Here is a 14,300-nt window from a genome sequence, read left to right as displayed (position 1 = left end):
ACGTTCTATGGGGCGCGACGCTTGATGAGAAGACAAAAGCCCTTGCTTAGTGGACATGGTGGGTTTACTAAGCCAACAAGATTTACAAGCTTTTACTAATTCACGGATTTCTCCGTCCATACCCTTCCAAATGAACATTTCTCGGATCTTTTCTCTAGTTTTGTAGATACCTGAATGCCCCCCTAATGGGGTCTCATGATAGTACTTGAAGATCATGGGCATGAGGACAGCTGGAACCACAACTTTCGTCTTCTTATCTTGCCCCGACGGGCAACATAAAACACCATTCCTCAATACATAAGGGACAACATGTTCCCCAGAAGAAAGGGTTTCCATGATAGGGGCCAGCGTCGGATCTTCACGTTGATATTTCTCAAGATCCCTAAACAACATGGGAGCATCTGTTAGAATGGCATTAACCTCAGGTAGTATGGACTCGGGAAGTGAAGAACTATCAACCTGTTCAGGGGTCTCTACATCATTAGAAAACATACGGCTTAGTCCGTCGGTAACCACGTTTTCAATACCTCTAATATGCCTAACGTCAAACTGGAAGGCAGAAATTCGGATGGCCCACCGGGCTATACGACCAGTACGACGCGGCCTACCTAAGACCCAACTTTAGGCTTGGTTGTCTGTCTCCAAGTCGAACTTGACATGTGCCAGATAGAGGCGGAACTTTATAGAGCAAACAAAACTGCTAAACTTTCAAGTTCGTAGATGGAATACTTGGATTCTTGGGCCGATAGAGTCCTAGATGCATAGGCGATGGGTCGCCTTCCTAGTTCAGTCTCTTGAAGAAGAACTGCAGCTACAGCCGACGACGACGCGTCGGTTTGGACGCTAAATTTCTTAGAGAAATCGGGCATAGCGAGGACAGGGGCATTACAAAGGGCTAATTTGAGGTCTTCGAAAGCGGATTGTTGAGAAGGCCCCCACTCAAATGTGACGCCTTTCCTACGAAGAAGGTTCAAAGGCGCCGCTCTATTAGCAAAGTTGGGAATGAATTTCCTGAAGAAGTTCACCATACCTATGAACCTGGCAATACCTTTGATGTCCTTGGGAGGTTTGAATCACGGATGGCCTGTGTTCTAGAATGATCGACTGCTACACCATCGGGCGACACAATATGCCCTAGGAATGACATGGAAGGTTTAGCGGAGGCAACCTTGGACAACTTCACCGTTAATCCTGCCTTACGAAGGCGACTCAGGACCTCTTTCAGATGATCTAGATGTTCTTCAAAGGTCTCAGAAAATACATCATCAAGATAATGGTATAAATACTCAAATTTGATGTCGGAGAAGACCCTATCTAGCAGTCTCGTAAGCACAGCTGCTCCCGTGGGGAGCCCGAAAGGCACGCGGTTGTATTCGTACAAGTTCCAATCTGTGGCAAAAGCTGTCAGGTGTTTAGATTCCTCTGCTAGCGGTATCTGGTTATAAGCCTGATTGAGATCTAATATGGTGAAGAACTTAGCTTTACGAAACCATGAAAAACAAGAGTGAAGGTCGGGAAGGGGTACAGATTGTAACACCACCTTCCGATTGAGAGCCCTATAATCAATCACAGGCCTGAAGCCACCTTGGGGTTTCGGGACTAGAAAAATAGGCGAAAAATACGCCGACTTAGAGGGCCGAATAATACCATCCTTCAACATCTGATCTATGATTTCCTTCAAAGGTTTCATTTTACGTGGAGACAGCCTATAAGGCGGAAACCGGACTGGAATCGAATCCGTAACCTCAATCTTGTATTCGATAAGGTCAGTAACACCAAGAGTATCAGAAAAACTTCTGGAAATGACTGACACAACCTGCGAATACTATCAGCCTGCTCCTCAGGTAGATGTCTAAGATCTAACAACATCTCGTCCTGGGTAGGCGAAACAGATGAACATGACACAGAAGTACACTTTAACAAAGGGATGTTGAATTAACTATCAAATTTGAAAGTGCACGACTTGCTCTGAATGTCGAGCACCAGACCGGTGTGGACATGAAATCCGCTCCTAGTATAACGGGGCAAGACAAGTGCTTAGCCACAAACTATTTAAATTTCCACGTAAATTTGGCAATTCTAATTTTGGCATACAGAAACCCTAAAATTTCTAATGGAGAGGAGTTTGCCGAAACGCATTGAACCGAAGATGAACAAAACTCAGGAAGTTTACAAACAGACTTCAATTTGAAATACCATTCAGCCGAAATAATGGAACAAACACTGCCTGAATCTAAAAGAGCAGTCACAGGCTCATTATTCAATTCAATTTTGAGAAATGGTACAGGTGCGGGGGTGTCCGCCGCAATCCTAAGACATTCTTTGGGACATTCATATGGTAATATAGAAGAGTTCTGACTTTTCCCTGAATTTTCGTCAGGTTTAACCGGGGCTGAGCCTTGTGAAGAGGAAGTCTCAGACTCAGCCGATGCCACTAATCACTTTTTGTTATTGGCGTTGGTGGAAGTTGCACCAGAAGTTGAGCAGGAGAGGGTGCTATTTAAATTCGGGCAATTCTTGGCAATATGAGAAAAAGCGCCGCATTTAAAGCAGCCTTGGGATGAACCTGCTCCATTATTTGTCCTACTAGATTTAATTAAAGGACACTTGTTCCGGAGATGGTCATGCAACCCGCAAGCGTAACATTTACGGGGTGTGACGGGTCGGCGAGGTGGAGGCCGAAAATTACTAGAGGTTTGAGGGGGTTCTTTCGCGACACGTAAGGTGTCGGCGTACCTAACTCCTTCCGCAGAGACAGCCATAGCTTCCAACTCGGCGAAGGTTTGCGGACGCGACGCAAAACACAAGTATGACGTGTAAGAGGGTGAAATTCCGTCCACTATAGCCTGAACAATCTGGTCTTCAGGAAAATGAAGAGCAAATACCCTGGTGTAGAATTTGATGTCTTGGATGAAGTCGGCAAGATTTTCATCTAGCCGCTGTACACGGTAATAGTACTTCTGGATTAGTGATGACCTAGCTCGAGCCGGAATAAAGTTAGCCAGAAGGTGTGCATGAAACTCTTCAATAGTTGATTGTTCGGCAACTGCCCTGACTATTTTGTCTGAGAGGACACCAATGGAATAAGGGTAAATAATTTGAAGGATTTGACACGGAGAAAGAGAAAAAACAAGTGCATGATCCTGAAATTCAACGAAAAATCTTAAGAATGAAATAACGTCGCTGGTAGAGTTAACAGAGAACTTAGAAATACCTCTGAGCAACATTGCTAAAGGATGGGGCAAACTGCTGAAGCCAGGGGACATAGTAGGTAGAGGCCTAAGTGGCGGAGAAGCCGTTTCAGAAGGTGCATTATTCAAAGAGGTACGACGTTCGAACTCATTGTCTAATGGGGCCGAGGTTTGTTGAACTCCTATTGATTTCCTATTTTCTTCTCCTTTAGAAGAATCTTCCTCGCTAACTACGTTTACCGTAGCGGTTTGGTCGGTTTTGGGAGGGACTGTCCCAGTTAACAATAGGCTAACCTTACCGGACAAATCAGAAAGGTTTTCGAGAACAACACTTGCTTCCTTCCTTTGAATGTCATTCAACTTTAGAGACAACAGATCGTTAACTCTATTCGAAAAATTAAACAATCTAGCTTGCACAGGTTTAAGTTGATTAGGTGATGGATCATTTTCTTAAAAAAACTAACTACAGGTGCTAGCTCAGTAGCATTATCAGTGATCGTGGAGAGAGCGTCGTCAATCTCTTTCTCTCTCAAAGTGGGGATGGAAATATGCAAATCAAGGGACTCTTTAAGCTTCGAGGTATCGGCCGCAACCGTGCCTCCGGATTGAACATTTCTAATTGTTAATTATAGATCAACTCCTCCTTGCGCAAATAGCCGGGATGGAGGACATCGCGAGGGCCGGGCATGATGACAAAACTTTACAAATTTGGAAAAATCGAAAAAATGCCAGCGACTGAGAAAATTGTTAGAGTTCAAAACAAAGCAAGTTTTAGCCGTCAAAAGGGGCTAAATAGAGACCCATTCAACCACGCTCTGCTACCACTTGTTACGGAGTTATCCGTGGTAGTTAGAGGTGAAAGAAGGTGCGGGATGGAATAGGTCTCAACTACAAAATTAAAGTTAATTTAAAACATTAACAAAGGTTATATTTCCTTTTAAAAATCAACAAATAACGGATAACAACATTTAACAATTTCCACTAGGTGAAATAACAACGAAAGGCAGGTACAAAATAATTTTACCCATTCAGGGTTTTTTTACAAGGTTTTGGGCTTCGAGCTCCACAGCCACAATCCTTGAGCTATTAACCCAACTTTACCAAGGTACAAAATTAAACAAAGGGGCAGAAAACCCCATCATGCCAAGGAGCACTTGCCCCTAATTACAATGTTAAGCCTCCTAGAGGCACGACGCAGAGATCGAGTTTAGGAAAGAGCAGACCCGCTCTCAATTTTACAAGCCTATCAAAGGCCACAACAAACTTCGCTCCTAACTGCCCTCAAGGCACACATATAATGGTACAGGCGGACCTCGTACCCAATCTACTGGGCCTTCTCAGAAAGGAAAACAAAACGAGTTAAATAAATGGCCCAAAATACAAACTTGAATGGATGCGATTACTTGCACTCCTACACTAACGTTTTTTTAATTTTAAAACCTATGTGGCGCGAGGCCGAAACACAAGGGCTAATCCCAAGCCAAGGAGGTGACCCGTATGAGAAAACTTTAATATATTAAGGAAGAGAAGAAACGGTTATAAAAAACGTAGTCAACTCAATTTCAAAATGAAGGGGAGTTCGAGAGGGTAAAGCACTCTCTATCGCCGCTTTACAGTAAAAGATATTTGTAGATTTTACATAGACAGAAAAGGAATTTACATTTTAAAAGGTAGGCTACATACTAAAGGTTTCGAACCCTCCCCGAGAGTTAAACTACTGAGCTAGCAAGAAATGAAGATGTTAACAGGCCATTGCCTTGTAGAAGAACTGCTGCTTGAAGAAAGAGGCGCTTCCCGCCCCATGCTACCTATCCACACACTGAGTTAGATGTTATACTAGTGGCCCCGAGACAAGAAAATCAGCAGTTTTTATACCCTCGTGGAGAATTCTAGACCTTTCAAGAATGAGTAGACACACCCCCTCAATTTTATTGGGTCGCTGAAAGTTATACATCAACATCGAAGAAGAAAGACACTATTGGTCAAAAATTAATTACAGAAATTAGTGATTGGTTAAATTCAAAACAGGCGGAAAGATAGGATTAAGGTTGCCAACCCACAAACCACAGAACAAAATTTAGTAGAAACAAAACTTAGGAATACAAAATCTCTTCAGGAGAGTACATTCCATTACACCAGAGTGTATTACCATAGTTTTTGGTAGAGACATCTGTTAGAGAATGTCCACACTTCTTGATCCATGAAAAACAAAAGCAAATCAAAAACACTCAGTGACATCTTCTGATAAACCGTAGAATTAGTTCAGTAGTAAAGTTCAGAGCTTCTCCTGTAGAGGAGTTTCAATTGGCGCGAGATATGAACTTAAGTCATGGAGGTGTACCGCCCGGTGAATTATTATTATTATTATTATTATTATTATTATTATTATTATTATTATTATTATTATTATTATTATTATTATTATTATTATTAGTATTATTATTATTATTATGACTCACCTATTTTGTAGGTGACTTTTCTCCATGGCAGTTATGTAACTGTTGAGAAGGAATGGCGACCGGTTTCAGATTATTTTTCATTGTATGGATGCCTACCTCTTCCTCCCGTTTCTTGATACGGGGTCAGGAATGTAATGAGATGAATTTATACATCCCGATTGCTTTCTCAGTTGAGAACCTAATGAAAATGAAATGAATTGGGTGACAAAGCGGCTGTGACTGTTCCGGCACTTGCCTGCAAGTGAACAAGCAATTCTCCTCTCGGTTCAACTTCAGTGACAACCATAAACGTTTGATCTTTAAATCCTGTTCATAATGCTCAGGAAGGATATGAACGGAACATTGCGTTTACATCTTACAAGCCTTCCCTTTTAACTTCCTTGTCTTTAGGAGACGTATGAAATAAAATTTGTGACTTGTTCTTGCCAGGTTAAAATGGCACACTTATTATTATAACGCGAACCGGTACTTATTACAAAACAAAAACTATCACGACCCAGAAATATAACAGCATAATGATCATTGACTTCATAAGAGCACTGAACAAAGATACGACCAAATAACTGAAACAAATGACAGAAGAACCTCGGTTAGCCAACAACAACAGGATCACAGAATGCAGAAAAAACATGGCTGCCGTACTGGGCCAAAGCTGATAATGTTACAGTACGAACCGAAACCAAAACCAAACCCCGTGGCACTACAGCCGTTGAAGGGCCTTGGCCTACCAAGCGACCGCTGCTCAGCCCGAAGGCCTGCAGATTACGAGGTGTCGTGTGGTCAGCTCGCAGCTGAGCGACAGCTAACTTTCTCGGTATCTAGGAGAGGAAGATATTTTAAGGAGATTTTAAGAGCATTACATCAAGTGACTTGGCACGCTGTAAGCTTGCATTCGTAAGATGGAAGGGTTCAAATTCCGCGTTGGCCAGTCCTGAAGATAGATTCCTGTGATTTCCAATTTTCACACAAGGCTGTACCTTACTACCTTAGTAGCATAAGTGGTTGGTTCGGCGGCCTCCACCTCCACACCCTATGCAGAAACCTCCTCCACATTGACTGCGCTTCGGCCGCCTCCCCCTCTACATGCTCTCGGGAGAGGCCTCCACTTCATTGGCTGCGCTGGCTAAGACTGCATGCTTAACCTCACATCCGCCATCCTGGAGGGCTTAACCTTACTTTTTATGCGCAAGTCAGCAAGCCTAACCTCAGAGCCGCTATCTTGGAGGCCTAACCTCAGTTTTACGGCCGGATGCCCTTCCCGACGCCAATTGCACAAGATGGCGGCTATACACAGCTCCTTATGAGACGGCTTAAGGGCGCTTGAGCAAGATGGCGGCTATCTAATTGCATAAGATGGCGGCTGCTCTTATGGGACGCCCTACGGACGCTTGCGCAAGATGGCGTCTATACACGGCTTCTTATGGATAAAGATTTCTCAAATTGCCCACCACTACATGCGTAAGGTTGCAGGCATGTGGATTTAGCGCCTGTCAGCACTGAAGTTTTGTTGTTTAAAGATAGTCGCTGACAGCTGTCAACAAACTACGTGGAATTTAAAATTTCCCGCCATCACGTGCCTAAGGTAGTAGCCGTGATGTTTACTGCCGTCAAGATGGCAACTCGGTACTCTGTTGATTAAAGATGACTGCTATTTGCTTGTCAGATGTCAAAAAGCACGTGGAATTTCAAATTGCCCGCCACCACGTGCCTAAGGTACTAGCTAAAGATGGCAGGACGATGCTCTGTTGATTAAAGATGGCTGCTGTCAACTTGTCAGCTGTCAAAAAGCATGTGGACTTGTTTACCAACAAGAGCACGTGGAATTTCAAATTGCCCGCCACCACATGCCAAAAGTAGTAGCTGTGAGGTTTAGTTTTGTAAAGATGGCAGTACGATGCTCTGAGCCTTTGCATAGCAGCGATCTTGCAAAAGCGTCTATAGCCGTCATCATTCTCCATAAAAAGCCGTGTATAACCGCCATCTTGTGCAAGCGCCCTTAAGCCGTCTCATAAGGAGCTGTGTATAACCACCATCTTGTGCTATTGGTGTCGGGAAGGGCATCCGGCCGTAAAACTGAGGTTAGGCTCCTCCATGCTGTTAGGTGTGCTCTCTTATGTTAATCTCCATTGCCTACTGCTCAAGAAGGCGTCGGAAAGGGCATCCGGTCGTAAAACTTAGGTTAGGCACCTCCAAGAAGTAGTGGTTTGGCCTTCCCCTTTCTTTTGTACGTGAATATCGAACTCATCAACTCGCACATGCTACATACTGGTCTTTTCTCAGTGTTTCTCTTCCTCTACAAATTCACAGAACCTCTTTCTTTCTACATGAGCTGTATCATGCTACTGAAATCACTGTTTCGAAATATTATGCATAACCCTATTTTCAAATTTTCTGTTGATTTCTCTTTCTTTCTCTTGCTGTATAAATGTAATGGATATAAGAAAGTTTTTGCACACCTTCACTTTCTGCCGTCCACTGTTGTAACAGTTGTAAACATAAATAAATTTTCTTTCCAAGTCTTCTTTTCTTTAATGCGTTTCAGAAAATCACTCGTCCACATACTACTCTACATAATTATGCTCTCTTTTGATGACATGAGTTGAAAATCTAAATAGTTTCATAAATCACTTTTCTGCTTTTCACCTCCTTTTTTACACCTAAAACTCCTCATACTTGACTTTGTGAGAGCACATTACGGGACGACAACGTACTTGTCTTCATGCAATCTCAGTATTTTGTTCAGTTTATCAGAATTCTTCCTCTGTACGATATCTTATTCATAATTTTCTTCTCTTTCTCTTGTAGATACATTGGAGTTTCTGATAAAATCATGTACAGCTTTTCTCGTTGCGTCCTCCACGTTTCTGTTGCTCAAAAACACAGAAATATCTGATAGCCCGTTGGTTGAACCTTCATTTACTTTAGAACGTACACTATTTACCACAATGGACATGTCACGTTGGTCTTCACCACTGTTGTTTACTGGCCACTTGTTACTGCCTCTACCTTCGTATGTAGAAAATGAGAAAAATATGTAAACAATATTGGAAGGAACTACAACTGGCAGATCCATATACCACAACATGCTGTCCTCAGTAACAACAAGTGCACGGTAGGTACTGGATTTGGGTCCATAGGAAAACAATACAGTTGTCCTCTAGAACTCAACATTCATATAGCTATATGAGCTGAAAAAGTAAAATTATAAATTAGATTGCTGAACTTATTTTGATGAAAGTACATACCTATCATAATAATAATTGAGCCTACACTTTTCTTCGTAGCCTCGTGTGCCAACTTCTTTACTATAGGCTACATTATCAGAACTGATAGTTTATGGCTGTCGAAAATAGCATACTTCCATTATTGCCGGAGACTTCGCAGCATTACATAGAAGATGCTTGGGCATGCTCGCTAATAATGCGGTTAAAACACAATTCGTTTTTTTAAAACACTATGCCGCAACGAGAAATACAGTGGCTGTATGGTATTTACAATGAAAACTGCTATGTGTATATTTTATCACAAGGTTTAGAGGATCAGTTCCGACAGTGTTGTACGTAACCGTTTTTATTTTTCACAGGTTATTAAATCATTGAATGTTGTATTTAGCGTTAAACTACAATTGCAATAGCCTTTGTCATAACACATCACTACATCAGTATACAGAGTGGGTGGGGTATAACTAAGCAGCCGCAAGCACACGATGCCCCGGGTCAGTGAAAGCTCAAATATGCGCAAATAGTACAGTAAAAGGTGTACCGTTTACCCGCGAAAAATTGTTTTCGTTGTAGTATTTAGAGATGTCAGCAGGCTAACCGGACGCTTTGTGTTTGCACTATGTTGTGCAGTATATAAAAAACGACGAAATGGTGTTTCTCGGGTAAGTCGAGTGGTTCTCTGATGATAATGCAATCACTCTCTGGGAGAACATTCAACAACAGCCATAGAAGTATCCTGTGCCAGTTCGGAGCTCTGCTGTTACTAGCCAGCGGGTATGTGGTTAGGTGGGCTCCTTCCCCTTCCATGGAACCGGACTGGACTTATGTGGGGTCTGCCTCGAGTAACACCTGTTCAGTGGCGAATTGTCGTCCGTACTATAATTCAATACAAGTTAAGAAAACATTATTGCTCTTATGACGACAGGGTTGCCATATCGAATTGCTCTGTTCAACACCATCATGGGTAAACGGTGGCAAATGAATTTGGGAAAGAGTACTTAAGTTCAAGATTAAAAAGCGGAAGAAACTAGGTGGAAATTATTTTTATGAACTAATGGGACAGGGGGTTTACAGGGGCTACGTTTTGTTTGTACAGAATCAGAGATAAACTAGGAAACAAGAAAACTCAGCATTGAAGTTTAAAGCAAACTGGGGGAGAAAATAGAAAAGTAATATTATATATGGGCTCGAGGGGCGAGAGATGCATTTAATTGGATTTATAGTGCTATTAAAACAATGTGCGTGCTCTGACAGCTCTCAGCGTGGTAGTAGAAGGTGGCAGTTACTATGGCAACCAGTACACGCCTCCCGTTTCAGCCAATCCCAGCCCGGCATGCACTCTCCCATTTCCTACCCCCGCTGTCTTAAAGCTTCGAGAGGCGGTCGGTCCGAGTTCCACGTTGCCAATATAGTATACCGTAGCACATGTGGCTGGGCTAACAATGTCTACTTTGAGTGATATCATTGTCTGTACAGTGTGTTTTTTAAATCAACTAAATATTATAGTGCTATTGTGTTCGTGTTAATAAGTGTGTCGTTATTGAGGCTGGCATTCTAGTGTAGTGTAAATTAGTCTTGTGTACTCTAGTGTAATTTTAACACCGTCTCATTTACTGAACTCAAAATGTTGCAACCCGTTCAGAGCGCCGCTAAACGACAACGAGGGCGACCTAGAATTCATTCACCTAGAAAAAAGGCATGCGTAATGGGGAGGCATGGCTTCGCTATTTGTGGTCAAGCTCGCGATATGGTATGTGCCTTACGGGAATATTTTGAGGCTGAAAGGGAAAATGGAGGCCCACTGACAGACGTTAACAAAGTTGTAGAAAGAACAGCAGCAGCTTTAAAATTTCTGAAGCTACAGTAATTAGAATAGGGAAAGAAAAAGAAAAGAAAGAAAAGGAGCCTTGGGAAGAAGGTGAAGGGGAAAGGGAGGGAGTGGATGTATCTGGACCATCACATGACAGGTTATCAACACCGGGCAAAACCCGACTGATTAAAGCCTATGAGGAAGGGGAATGAGGAGTTTTTGTTACGATATTTGAGCTAATAAAATTACTGCTGAGCCACCTTGGAATAACAGCAACGATATTTAACGTTTTTCTAACTCTTTCATGATCGCCGTTAATGGATATTATTTTCCGCAGAGCCTAGCGCAGAACGAGAGATGTTGACTGTGATGTAGTAACTCCTGCTGGATCATGTGGCAACACAGCGCTCCCACTCCTTTGTTCGGCGCCACGTGCTGCGAACTGTCAGAACACGCACATTGTTTTAATAGCACTATAATAAATTTACGCCAGGCAACGCGGGATACTACTATGCTGTCGTATCGCTCACAAAAACAATAGTAAAAATTAAATGCAGTCGTGAAAAGTGGTAAAATTTAACTGTGCTTAAGAAAAAAAGCTAAATAGCAAAACCAAGCACAAATAAAACAGACAGCAAATTCTCTTATCAGTACAAATTATGTCATGACGTATCGCTGCAATCCACAATACCAAAATCCTCAGTAACAACTTCTGTACAGTACGAAATAAATGGAACACACACAAATACTCTGCAGTATATAGCCAACTCTCACTCAACACAAGACAAGTACGCACTGATTTAAAGTCTGAAAAAACACACACGCAACAAATAAATACTGCAGATAACTTTACTACGGAAGTGAGCTGCACGAGGCTTGTACCAGAGCAACACAGAAGAAGGAAGGCAACGAAGCGATGGCTGTTCCCTCCTACGAATATATTTATGAAAAAGAAAAAGTTATATAGATATTTTAATAACTCACGGGCAAAATACCTCGTCCTTTTTATCTGTCTTTCATAATACTTTACCAAGTATAGTGTAAAATCCTTTAATCGCGAGGAATTATGGGTGTCTCGCAGGGGGTGTGTTCTCTCCTTGTAGGTCCTTAAGAGCAATACTGTTTTCTTAACGTGGAATGAGCTATAGTGGTACGCATAGCATTTTTATGGTGCCAGTACCTTGATATGCTGGTAGCGTCCAGAGGCCCAACGGATTGCGCGTCGCGCAGCGAGAATCTATGGAGAAACATTTTCCAACAGACGGGCGCCAAATCCTCGCGTTACTGGTTGTGTTACCTTACGCTTTGAAAATAGAGGGCCTGAACTTCCACGTACAACCCTAGACGCGGAAGAAGATTGTAGACGATGATCCCGGGCATTGTACGCGTTATGTAACACGTTCGACCGTGCGTAGGGCACTGTACGAAGTGCGGTGTCTCTCACCAACAAGGAGTGAACTTCTTCCGCTGATTAATTGATCAAGCATGAAATCCAGACTTTCTGTCGAGTGTATTACTGACAGATGAGGAAATTTTCACACGACAAGGAGTGTTTAATATGCACAATACTCACTCATGGGCCGTGGAACACTCCCACTCAGTACGTCAATGCGACTTCCAGTACCGGTTCTCAATTGATATTTGGGCGAGTATAGCAGGAGATCGGTTACTTAGACCTGCACGGTTCCTCACAGGTATGTTACTGGAGCTGTTAGAGGACGCGTCGCTTCAGCTATGCAGAACCATGTTGCTTTTACACGATGGTGCACCACCTTAGTGCGCGATCATTTGGATCAGACTTTTTCTCATCGGTGGATTGGACGACGTGGACCCATAAATTTCCCCCTCCTCCTAGATCTCCACAATTTAAGCCAAAGAAGGTTTACGTTTGTGGAGGCGTGAAAAAACAAGTACCTATATCGAACTGAAGCAACCACTTTGTTTGACCTCCGGGAACGTATTCTTCAAGCAGCAGAGGTGGTGTCTTGATTCGAATGCGTCGCAACTGGATTCGGAGAAGTGAAGCCTGCACACAAGGCCAAAGAATTGCTATGAGTTTTACTTTTCTATGTCATATGTGCGCCATTCCCGCGTCCAGGTCGGGCCACAAAGAAATCCTGACTAGCTCAGTTCATTATTATTCATCAATCCAGTCATCGGGTGATACAAACGGTTAAATTCGCATATCAGCTCGTTGGATGTCTCCACCTCGCAAATTAATTTCCAACGCTTCATAAATATCTATCATACTTAATCTACGGATAATTATAAGTGCTTATTTAATCTAAAACTTCACTAAAAGAGTGAATAAATTCATCTAACATCTCTTTGTTAAATTAAAAGATGGTTAAATAGAAGAGAAATTGAATATTTTGTTGAAAATCTGACTATTTCTTCACCTAACTAATCTAGTTAATATATATATGAAAATACTTAAAGATATTTGGTATCAAAGAAGAATAAATCCTGACTATATGCATCGCTTCTGTTGAAAAGTAGAAAATAATTCAAAGATGCTCATCATTATGACAGATTATTAAATTAAAATCACGTTAGGTTATTCATTTTTCTGCTTAAACACAACATAATTCGTTAAATTCTTTTGTTAAAATTTTATATAATATATTGCAGATCTATTCACAAGCTATCAGTCTATTTGCCTGCATGTATCTGTCAATCCTTTACAATTAAATCTCTGTTGTAAATACAAGAAACGCTAACATGTTTGAATCAATGATTGATTGATTGATGATTGATTACTTGTATTACGAAAAGTGCTGCGTGTAGATGTTAGTCACTAGCGGTGAATATTTTTAATATCAATAACACTAAAATGCCGAAGCCATCACAGAAAGCATAAAGTCCTGTAAGGAGCTGAAAGAAAAAATCAATGATGTCGCTGAGACTTTGTGCGATTAGTGAATTGATATTCCAACCATGAGATCAGTCATCGTACGAAACTTTGGTTAAATTTATTAAAATACTCTGTCGTGTTATCATAGTGTTCAGTGTTGTATATAATCTGTTAATTATAATGTGGGAATTTAATTGTGCAAGAACAGTGTAAAATTTGTGATCGGTGTATGTGATACTGACGTACTCTAGGGCCTATATCAATAAGTCTAATGTGACTTCTGATTATCCGTCGTGTGTGTGTGTCTCATCTGATAAAGTGATCATTTGGAAACTAGAAGAGAATTACACCTTATTTAAGCGTTCAGTTTTGTAGATATGGGGATAAATTAATTTAAGGCATTATTTTATTTATTCGTGATAATTGTGTACGACTTAGTGCGAATAGCCATAGTTGGTTTTAACAAGTATATCGATAGTGACGGTTTACTATTTGAAATCACGGCCTACCAGATATCAAAACTGATCCAGTGGCATTAATTGCGAATTACTGAGTATTGCGTGTGTAGTGATTCAGTAGACATCTGCTTAAGGCGAAGAACTCCAAATCGTGATTGTTATATAAGCCAAGTGCGAGAGCACTACAATAAGCAGCGGACATTTTATGATTTGGATGAAAGAACCGAGTTTTACTAGTTCACAAAGCTCCTTGGGTTGACTAGTAATCGACTATTGCAATAATTATTCGGTGATAGTGAGCTTTACT

This window comes from Anabrus simplex, chromosome 7 (assembly GCF_040414725.1).
Source record: "Anabrus simplex isolate iqAnaSimp1 chromosome 7, ASM4041472v1, whole genome shotgun sequence".
NCBI lineage: Eukaryota > Metazoa > Arthropoda > Insecta > Orthoptera > Tettigoniidae > Anabrus > Anabrus simplex.
The sequence above is the reverse complement of the archived record's forward strand: the minus strand, read 5'-3'. Positions refer to the sequence as shown.